The sequence below is a fragment of the Sebastes umbrosus genome, chromosome 7 (genome assembly GCF_015220745.1).
Source record: "Sebastes umbrosus isolate fSebUmb1 chromosome 7, fSebUmb1.pri, whole genome shotgun sequence".
NCBI classification, from domain to species: domain Eukaryota; kingdom Metazoa; phylum Chordata; class Actinopteri; order Perciformes; family Sebastidae; genus Sebastes; species Sebastes umbrosus.
The window spans coordinates 6,902,670-6,914,883 of record NC_051275.1 but is presented as its reverse complement, the minus strand read 5'-3'; positions in this window follow the sequence as shown (position 1 = coordinate 6,914,883).

Sequence of the window (12,214 nt, the reverse complement as noted above, 5' to 3'; positions counted from 1 at the left end):
AAAAAAAAAAAGAGAATACACCGCCACACATTTCTAGTGGGGCATAAGTGATGATTGAGAGGGATTATTTTTGTGTCTGTATATTGATTAGTTTAGTCAATTCTTGCATGTTATACCTTTAACATGATAATAACACATTAACGCAAATTTGTTTTAACGCCCCTAATTTCTTGAACACATTAACGCAATCGATCTTTCAGAGGTTGTAGCGGGCTAGAGTGAAAATAGTGGCATTATATTGAAACTAAAAAAAACTAAGGAATCCACTGGTATCAACCATGTCATACTAACTTTTCATGAAGGAGGTTAAATAACACTCAAAACTTGTGCTAAATTTTGACCATTTTCAAAGGGGTTCCTCGACCTCTGACCTCAAGATATGTGAATGAAAATGGGTTCTATGGGTACCCACGAGTCTCCCCTTTACAGACTTGTCCACTTTATGATAATCATATGCAGTTTGGGGCAAGTCATAGTCAAGTCAGCACGCTGACACACTGACAGCTGTTGTTGCCTGTTGGGCTGCAGTTTGCCATGTTATGATTTGTGCATATTTTTTATGCTAAATGCAGTACCTGTGATGGTTTCTGGACAATACTTGTTATTTTTTTGTGTTGTTAATAATAAATATATACATACATTTGCAAAAAGCAAGCACATTTGTCCACTCCCATTTAGTCAAATCTCCCTTTAAGGCACATTAAACAGATAAAAAAATGTGCGATTCATTTGGGTTAAATATTTTAATCAACCGACAGCCCTTAAAATAAATATTTTGCAGGCCATATAAAAGTATATTGTATTTTTTATTAGCCTAGATGTCATTGAGTTCCGAGTTAAAAATTAATCTCTGTTGTTACAGGCATACTGTAGAATGAATTTCATGTCATTTGAGGTTAAAGACCTTCTCTTTGCTCGCGGCTGCCCGTGTTGTCATGTCACCGCATCAGTTTAACTGCAGGCAACGCTAAAGATGAAACGGAGAACGTGTGACAAAAGAAATAGATGAAAATGTAAAATGAAAGAATACATCAGTAGAGCAGAGGAAAGCTGTTTAGCAGGTAAAACCGAAAAGGTTTTGTCAGCACAAATAAAGCGAGAAAGTGCCATGAAACAAAGCCAATCACACGCTCACAGAGAAATGAAAAGGTTAGAGGTAAGAAAAGCAATAGAATACAGGCGAAAAAGGTCAAAATTATATAGACAGCCGTGAAAAGAAAAGAAAAGAAGGCAACCGGTGAAGTCCCACAGCATGAAGTGATGGTGCGTCTGAGTGTGTGTGTGTGTGTGTCAGCGTGTTTCCTGTCTTAATGAGGCTGTGGCTCAGTGGAGTGAGGAGGGCGTAGAGGCCGACTCCTCCACCGATACCTCCTTATTAAACAGGCAGAAAGAGAAAGGGTGAGGGAGAGGGGAGACAGAGAAACAGGAGAAAAGATAGAGAGAAGAAAATAAGGCGGGGGGGCTGAAAGAAGAGAGGAGGAGAAGGGTAAGGCAGCAAGATAGAGAGTAGAGAGGATGGTGGAGAAAGATAGAGACAGGGAAGGAGGAAAAGCAAGTACAAAAAGCGAGAGGTATTTGGTGTCACATTTTCACACTTTTAGCTCGACTACTGAATAAACAGCTCCAGTGTCAAATACTCAGAGTGATCATAAAAGTTCTCATCTTACACAACTCTTGTGTTAAAGATTAGTTCAGTGTATGTGCAGTTGGATTATGAATATTTGTGTCGTGAATACTCATAATATGGATAGGAAATTATGCAGTTGATACAGGAACTTAACAATTATTTATCTAATGAAGCTCTGATTGGAATTCAGATAAATATGAATTATGTTTTATTTAGGGCTGTCAAAGTTAACACGATAATAACTCGTCAACGCAAATTTGTTTTGACGCCACTAATTTCTTTAACGCATTAAGGCGATCGATCTTTTGGAGGTTGTAGCGGGCTCAGTTGTAAAGCTAGAGTGAAGATACTGGCATCATATGAAACTAGAAACATCTAAATAATCCATTGGTAGCATGTCATACTAGCTTGTCGGGAAGGAGGCTAAATAACGCTCCAAACTTGCGCTAAATTTTGTAGAGGAAAAATTGGCATGGCCATTTTCAAAGAGGTGGTTGAGACCAAAAACTGAGCTAAAAGAAAGTGAATTTTGGACTTGCATTCCCCAGGTAGCCAGAAACACAACTCCAAATTACTGATAATGTTGCTGTGTCCAAAAAATAATTACTAACATGTAGGGATGTCAAAGTTAATGCAATAATACCACTTTAACACACATTTGTTTTTAAAGCCACTAATTTCTTTAACGCATTAACGCAACCTGCCTCTTAAAAAAGTAAAAATATTTGTCATTGTTTGGTGTTGTTAATTGATTTCCAATAATAATTATATACATACATTTGCATAAAGCAGCATATTTGCCCACTCCCATGTTGATAAGAGAATTAAATGCTTGACAAATCTCCCTTTAAGGTATATTTTGAACAGATACAAAATGTTTGATTAAAATTGTGATTAACCACGATTAAATATTTGAATCGTTTGATAGCCCTATGTTAATCATATTTCCTAGAATTCCCATTCAACTTAGTGTGGGCTTCAGACCACATATCCCTCAATAAATGTACTTCCAACAAACAAGTTGTTAATGTTAAATTCAGTGATGTAGAGGAGTAAACACTTCTAAAGCCACTGTGTCCTTAACATTCAGAGGAGAACTTTAAAGTCACCCTGGAAGTCACATCAAGAAATGCCTCAGGGACAAACACTGAAATATTTGCTTCTCCAATATTGTATGGAAAAAAAAACGATATGTGAAATATTGACCGTGGAAGGAAAAACATCCTTCCTTTTTATATCTTGCAGAGATATTTCAGCGTATAATTTACCAGCGGAGATGGATGAAGATGGAAGAAGAAGAAAGGAAGAGGGGGTAGTGGGCCGAGAGAGGGAAGGGTGGGTGGGGGGGGGTGAGCTATAAACTAAAGATCACTTTCATCCAAAAAACAAAACTTACAACCTCGTAAAGACAGGCTACGTTAAATCATGCTCATTCAGTCCCTCCCCGCCATCCCTCGTTCTCTCATTTCCACATTGCTCACATCTCATCCAAACTTTACTGTTGCCTTTTTAGACATTCTCTCCTGTGTCTCGCCAGACTAAAAGACCGGAAAGTCCACCCAGTCTTTCATTAAAACACTGTTTTTCAACACCTATCCACTCTTTCAGCTCATTCCCACTGTTTCTTTCAACTCTCCATCCATCGCTTTCTTTCTCTCCGTCTCTCCCTCTCATCGTTCAGCTCCATCTCTGTCATTTTCAAACCGTCCGTTCTCTCTCTCTTTCTTCTCTCTCCGGTGTTTTTTATTAGAGGAGAGGATATGAGTTGGGGGTGATTCCTTGATTGCTCCAGCATATGTGAGAGGATTATAAATCTATCATCGAATGTCTCTCTCTTTACACACACACACACACACACACACACACACACACACACACACCAGCCCAGTCGCACAGCAGTTCGTGAAATAGTCATGAAATTTAATGTATTGATTTGTGTACGGTCAGTATGTAATCCACCTAATTGTGAACCGGGAAGTATACAAGGATATATACGCCGCATAGGGAGGAGGTCGGGGTGGATGGGTGGATCAAAACACACCAGACTGTCGCCCAGGAGACCGTTCGCCCAGGTGTTGAAATCACAAGTCAAAGTTTATTTATTTGTCACGTAACTTCCGCACTTAAGTTACGCCACTTCCGGTGTTATTTTAACCCAAACCGCGATCTTTTCCTAAAGCTAACTAAGTCGTTTTTGACACGTAACCTCCATATTTAAGTTACTCCACTTTGGGTGTTATTTTAACCCAAACTGCGATCTTTTCCTTAAGCTAAATAAGTCATTTTTTTCACGTAACTTCTGTATTTAAGTTACGCCACTTCCATTGTTATTTTAACCCAAACTGCGATCTTTTCCTAAACCTAACTAAGTAGTTTGTTGCCTTATCCTAACCAAGTCAATCTTTTCCTAAACCTAACTAAGTAGTATTATTTTGAAAAGACAGGAGCGTAAATTCACACGTGCATCACGTCTTGCTGGACATTTGTAGGAAAACACACCAAAAATACGTTTGTTGAAAGACAAAAAAAAGGGAAATTCATGTCCATGTACACGTATCAAATTGAATTGCCGTGAGACTGTGTTGCGCACACACACACACACAGTATACATTAGCCAGTCCTTCAGAGGTAACCACATATACCCACAGGGAGAGAGAACGAGATGGAGGGGAAAGAAACGGAGACGTAAACGTGGTGCTTGAGTGGTCCAACGAAAGGAGAGTATGTTTGTTTAACCCTCCAAACACACACACACGCACACACTGGTCCTACTAGACCACAGTGGCGGGCTTTGGAAAGAGTATTGGTTTTCACAATAAAGGCGAGGAGGGCCCACCTGTCAATCAAAACTGGACCCCTTTAGGGGACCACAGGTGACATGAGGGGTCCAAACTGTAGCTCATGAGACCACACAGAGACAAACTCCACAGACACACACACGAATGAGACATTTGGAAGCTGGTAATTTCGACAAGAAGATGGGTTTCATATCCTCGACTGCTTTGTGGTGATTTATCTGTTAGTGCGACAATCTGCAAGACACACAGCTGTTCCCTGGGAAAATAAACTTGTCTCAAAATGACAAGCCAACCCCATTTCCACACAGCGATTTCACAAAGTCACAAATACGTAAATGTGTTTGAAATGGTAAAAGATATCCAGTGGCTGGTTTGCAGTGACTCATGTTTGCTTCATAGCCTCCAGCAGCATGAAATAAAAACATATACAGGACAGTTTACTAAACGTAGTTTGTAGAAAAATCCTGTTTGATGAAAGTTATGTGTTAAACAAGCACACAACACAAGAAACAAGCCGATTTTGGGCCTGATTCCTCCCTCCCGACAATCGCCAGCAAAGCTCTGATTTTTTTATGGTTCTAAAGATGATCTTTCCAGATATTCCTGTGCTGTGAGGTATGTTAAGAGTCTTTTTTACATCCCGCTCGGCTCGGAAGTTATAAAATCTAAAAATATTTAATTGTTATTAATCTCATGATTGTCCATAGTTAATAGTTAATCGCGCATTTTGCATCCGTTCAAAATGTTGATTTGTCAAGTATTTAATACTCTTATCAACAAGGAAGTTGGCAAATATGCTGCTTTATGCAAATGTATGTATATATTTATTATTGGAAATCAATTAACAACACAAAACAATGACAGATATTGTCCACAAACCCTCACAGGTACTGCACTTAGCATGCTGACTTGACTATGACTCGCCCCAAACAGAATGTGATTATCATAAAGTGGGCATGTCTGTAAAGGGGAGACTCGTGGGTACCCATAGAACCCATTTTCATTCACATATCTTGAGGTCAGAGGTCAAGCGACCCCTTTGAAAATGTCCATGCCAGTTGTTCCTCGCCAATATTTAGTGTAACTTTGGAGCGTTATTTAACCTCCTTCCAGTGACATGGTTGGTACCGATGGATTCCTTACGTTTTCTTGTTTTATAATCTGCTAGTATCTTAACTGCGTTAATGCGTTAAAGAAATTAGTGGTGTTAAAACAAATTTGTGTTTGACAGCCCTACTTTTAATACATGGTACTTGACATAGGTTGCTGCAATCTTGCTTTGCAGAAGTGCATAACACAAAAAGTGCGTGTTGATCAGGGAGACGGAAAGGTTAGAGCGTTCAAAACAGAAACAGGGCCGGGACAGCTCTGCCTGTTTAGAAAGCCTGACGTCTCAACAGCAATTGAAGCAACAGAGGAGTGACTGGCATTGATCAACAACACTTCTGAACCAACCTTCAAAACATATTATGGTAACAGCCTGAAAAGTGAACAGCCAATCTCAGAGAAGCACATGCACATCCTCAAAATCTGTGCAGATACTTGTGAGGAATTATCTCAACTGACAGATGAAAAAACACCCACACTCTGCGTGCTCATTCCCAGTTGTTCTTTCTATTATATGTAGACATGATTGACAGCTTGTCGACCACAGATGGTCTCCTCTGGCAAAGGTCATCTTTTCCTGCATAGAGTGAAAAGAAGAATTGGAAATGAGCAAGCAGAGCAGGTGCTTTTTGTCTCCAACTGTGTGCAAAGTGCCAGTAGAATATTACTGATACAACTTTAAGCCTCAATATCCTCTCAATTAAATGGACTCAATGTGAGAATCAGAAATTGCTTGTTAACAGTGACACCTGTGGCCGTTAAGTCAGCGACAGTCAGCGACAGTCAGCGTCCTGTTGCTCGCGCTTGTGCTCGCACAACGTAGACGCGAGCGAGCATCCGTTAAAACAGTGAGGCGACACACACGAGACTGAACGTGATTGACAGGCATCATGTTGATTAACGTTAGCAGCATTAGCAACTACCACAATATCCCTCTATATTTCACATGCCTGGCAGTAATCTTACCAAACGAAGGTCCCTCCATGAATTGAAGGCCCGGCCAATGTTGATCCTTGTGTTATTTTTTCTGCTTCAGCCTCCCTACCGTCGTCAGAAGGCACAGGGGAAACACCGTAAAATTGGTGCAAATAACATAGTTGACAACGCTACTCCCTGCGGAGTTAACCCCCGCCACTTCACTCAGCAGCAGGGAAACAAGACACACGGAAACCTCTGTTGGTCTTGAGGAGCTGCAGCATTTATTTCTGCACAAACTGCAACTTCCACTGTACATTCACTGACATTCTCAGAGCTAAACTAACTCTCTTCTGCTCCGCTGCTCGCTCGTTTTCTCACAATCTTGCCGCCGCTCCCTCTCTCTTGCTTCACCACTTACTTCCCACGTTCACACACCCTTCGCACTGGTTCTGCTATTCTCCCACAACACTAGTTTTCCTCTGACGTCGGCCACATTCGTGCTTTTTTTATGCATCCGTGGAGTTTGTATTGGAGTCTGAGTTGCGGTGGGAGCTGGTCGTTTGTTGGCATTAGCGGACTCCATTTCAAGGCACTCGCGAGCGCGCATGACGTCACATCCGTTGGATTTTCCTGGAAAAACAGGCCTGCATTCTTCACATTAAAAACAGTCTACAGGTTGATAGAGGAAACCTAGAATGTGGTGGAAGGTCTAATTCTTTAGGTTAGGTAACAACTAGGGCTGTGAATAGATTCAAATATTTAATCGCGATTAATCGCATGATTGTCCATATTTAATCGCGTTAAATCAAAAATTAATAGCACATTTTTTATATGTTCAAAATGTACCTTTATGGGAGATTTGTCAAGTATTTAATACTCTTATCAACATGGGAGTGGGCAAATATGCTGCTTTATGCAAATGTTTGTATATATTTATTACTGGAAATCAATTAACAACTCAAGACAATGAAAGGCAACAACAGCTGTCAGTGTGTCAGTGTGCTGACTTGACTATGACTTGCCCCAAACTGCATGTGATTATCATAAAATGGGCATGTCAGTAAAGGGGAGACTCGTGGGTACCCAGAGAACCCATTTTCATTCATATATCTTTAGGTCAGAGGTCAAGGGACCCCTTTGAAAATGGCCATGACAGTTTTTCCTCGCCGAAATTTAGCGTTACTTTGGAGTTATTTAACCTCCTCGCAACAAGCTAGTATGACATGGTTGGTGCCAATGGATTCCTTAGGTTTTTCTAGTTTTATATGATGCCAGTATCTTCAATCTACAAGGGGTGGAAAACATGCACATTCTCAAAATTGTTTGTGGTGCTGATGAAGGTCCTTTTTGACCGAAACGTTGACGAATGAAGCAGAGAAAAGTGTGTGCGGGAGCAAGTCATTTTTTCTTCAATCTAGCCCGCTACAACCTCTAAGAGATTGATTGCGTTAATGCGTTACAGAAATTAGTGCCGTTAAAACGAATTTGTGTTAACACGTTATTATTGCGTTAACTTTTACAATCTATTCACACATTGGCAATAAAAATCAATTAATAAATGTTTATAGGCTACATGGAAAAAAAAAACCCAATCAGTTTAAGTTTAATTTCAGCCTCAAATGAAAGCACAGCCTTTAACTTTCAGCTTTTCACCTGGGGAGAGTTGTAAAGGTGGAGTCAAGTACGTTAATCAGCAAGTTTATGAATGGGACAAATTCCTTTAAAGCAGATATGAAATGGTGCAGCCTCTCTGATGTACTTTTCTCTCTACCTGTGTGTGCTGTTTTGATTGCAGAGTCCAGGACGCAGTGTAGCGTAAAGCCACTGCTTCAAACCGCACTTAATCACACACTGCAGCACCGAGTAAATAACTAATCACACACACCGGGCCGCATGAATGCTGATGCACACACTAATGTGTTTATCATGCACACACACGCGCTCTCAAACAGCACATTTATGAACGAACAAACGCACACACACAAACAAACGCACACTGACACGTGTCTTTCAGAAATGGATGGGAAATTTCATCTTTTTCCACTTTGTGTAACGGTCAGACCAGGCAGGAGCATGCACACACACACACACACACACACACGCACACACGCACACACACGCACACACACGCACACACACACACACACACACACCACATCACTGTTTGTGATCTATCTCAATGCCACGCCTCAACAGATTCAATCAGAGGGGAGCCTTTGTTTTTTTTCCTATCTGTTGTTTTATTTTCCTATTCTCTCTCTCTTTCGCGCTCGCACACACACACACACACACACACACACACGCACACACAGACGCACACACTCTTTCTTTCGTTTCTCAGTTGGAGCCAAATAACTTTAGTCTGAATGTTCCCACAGCTCTCACTATGGAGCTAAACACAGACATACAACAGGACCACACACACACACACACACACACACACACACACGCACTGGAAGTGCCAGAGAGATGTTACAGATGCTGAGTTATTGCTGATGTGTGGCTGATATCATGTGTATGTCTATATTACATAGTGAGGGTGTGTGTGTGAGTGAGCCAACATTTTTTTTTTATAAAATACCAATTTCTGTCCGCATTCATTCCAGACAAACCGGAGGCATTAGATAGATCAGTTCATATGTGCTGGAGGATTTCTCAGACTAAACTATTCTGCTGTGCAAAGACTAGCGCAAACAGAAAGGCATATATTCTCATGCTCGGCACATTCTGTGGAGGTGGAAGGAGAAGTGCAACAAGATGGGAGAGAGAAGAGGTGTTGGCGTCTCGGTAATAAGTAGGCCTTTTATGTCGTGCTGAGCATGGATGTCTGTAAATATCTGTAAGAGATGCCTAAAAGCTCATCAATTACATAACGTTGTGTAATGTGAAGAAAACACTTAACATACCTGGAAACCAACTTTTAGATTCACAACAGGAATTGAACTTTAATGTGAAGCATAGAATGCCAGTAAGGCAGGGGGCTGTGCTGAGCTATAGATTTATACATTAAAGCAGCATTAATTCATTTAGCTATTACTTTTTTGCCATTTGAGGGCAGCAGAACAAGTGTGAACACAGCATTGACATATTATGACATGAAAGTAGGGCTGTCAATTGATTAAAATAGTTAATCGTGATTAATCTCAAATTAATCGCCATTTTTTTAATCTATTAAAAATTTACCTTAAAGGAAGATTTGTCAAATATTCAATACACTTAGTGGGAAAATATGCTTGGTTTATGTATATGCATGTATATATTTATTATTGGAAATCAATAAACAACACAAAACAATGACAAATATTGTCCAGAAACACTCACAGGTATCCATAGAACCCAATTTCATTCACATATCTTGAGGTCAGAGGTCAAGGGACCCCTTTGAAAATTGCATGACAGCTTTTCCTCACCAAAATTTAGGGTAAGTTTGCAGCGTTATTTAGCCTCCTTCGCGACAATTTGATCTGACATGTTGGTACCAATGGACTAATAGTGAGCCTGCTACCTCCTCCGAAAGATCGCCAGCACATCAGATTTTTAAGAGGTTAATTAAAAAGCAAAAGTTGCGTTAATGCATTAAAGAAATGAGTGGCTTTGAAAAAAATGTGTGGTAGCGCGGTATTATCACGTTAACTTTGACAGCCCTATATGTTAGCAATCAATTGCGTTTTTGGGCACAGCAACATTATCAGTCAGTTGGAGTTGTGTTTCTGACCACCTGGGGAATGCAAGTCCAAAATTCCTTTTCTTTTAGCTCTGTTTTTGGTCTCTACCAACTCTCTGTAGCTGCTAATTGCTCCACTATGCTCATCTGCTAAGTTTATCTTAAATGGGCCATAAAATCTAAACAAAGAGCTAAAAGATTCTACAACTGCAAAAAAAACAGCAACACAGGACTTTTGCCCAGGAGACCGGTGTTCGTATCCCGTGTGAAACCACAAGTCAAAGATTGATTTATTTGTCACGTAACTTCCGTGCGTAAGTTACGCCACTTCCGGTGTTATTTTAATCCACACAGCGATCTTTTCCTAAAGCTAATTAAGTAGTTTGTTGCCTAAGCCTAACCAAGTCGATCTATTCCTGAACCTATCGGAATCATGTGTCAATTGTTCAGTCTTTTCAAAATAAAACAACCAAACTAAGTTGTTTTATTTTGAAACAGTTGACACATGCGTCACATGTTGCTGGACATTTGTAGGAAAACACACAAAAAATACATTGTTGAAAGTCGTGCTGAAGGTCACGAAAAAAAAAGGGAAATTTGTGTTTATGTACATGAATCAAATTTCGTGACTATTTCACGAACTGCCGTGAGACTGTGTTGCAAGGGCAGCATGACTGATTCCATTTTTGATAAACAGTGCATCTTTCACCTGCTTTTGTGGTTGTACAGATGCTCGAACAGGTGAACGCAATCCTTTAGGCTTTCCGGACCGATCGCACCCTACCATAACTCACTGTCATTCAAACGTACTACTTAATGTGATCAGTATGTGCTAAATGACAGACACGGGGTAACAGTACAAATACTCTGCAGAAGCACAGTGCAACAGTACAGGTTCAGCTGCTGTCACATCCCTCCTCCCATTATGTCTGCTCTTTCTCTGACAGTTAATTGAGAAATATACACAATGCACAGCCTCTAGGCACAAACCAATACAGGTGGGGCCCTGAAATATGGCAGCGGATTGACTAATTAAAAAAGAAAATCCCATTTACGCATCAACTTTTCATATCCCAAGACCGATTTGATACGCTTGATTCAATACCAAATTCGAAAATCTCACCTGAGGCAGCGGATATTGCCAAGCGTCTGAGTCTAAAAGTCTAAATCCATCTGTTAGTGTGAGAAGTTGAGCCTGCTGCTGTCTGCCTGTGCAGAGCAGGTTGCACCGTAGAGTTAAGCAGATGTTAAAACTAAATGAAGATGTCCTATCTCATTTCCTGCTGCTCCTCAACTCCTCTGCCCAGATCGGAGTGCGTCCCAGTCACTGCTCTCCCATCCCCCCCCCCCCCCCCCCCCCCCCCCACTCCTCCCCTCTCTTTGGTTATGTCCAATTCTTTTTCTTCCTCTTCCCAGTTTAAACTCTGCTGTGCAAGACTGACTTTTATACGACAGTACCATTTTCCACAGAGGCTAAAGAACACACTGAGCTGTTAAAAGTGTCAGCGGACATCAGTCTACCTTTGCGGTTACCTCAACAAACAAACACACACACACACACACACAGCTTCTCTATATTCAGATCTCACATTTTTCAACAAGCGACGACTTCATCCGTCAACCAAACACTGTGCCGTCTCTAGGTTTGATATGCAGCTCGTGAGTGATTATTTCACTTTGAATGAATATTTGTGATTTTTTTTTAGTAAAGAGAAAGTAACCATGGTGACTTCTAAATTTGGGAGTGAATGAGTCTTGACGTGAATGAAATCACAAGTGCTGAGAGAGACCATCATGCGGTAACTGACTGACAGCCTTTCACTCAATGAGAAACCTAAACTTTTCAGTGAGGTTTACAGCACTTTAAAGCTGCTACATTTCAAGCCAAAATGGAAATAATTAATTTAAGACTTACTCCTATTTAAGCATCTTTAACCTCTTAACGCTGCATCCGGCCGCAATTCTGTCTTTCAGAGGTTGTCGCGGGCTGAGTGAAGATACTGGTGTCCAGGGTCTGAAATAACTTTTTTCACTGCCTGCCACTTTGCAACTAGGAACCCGTTCTCAAAAGGGAACAGATTCTGTATTCCCATCCCTGGG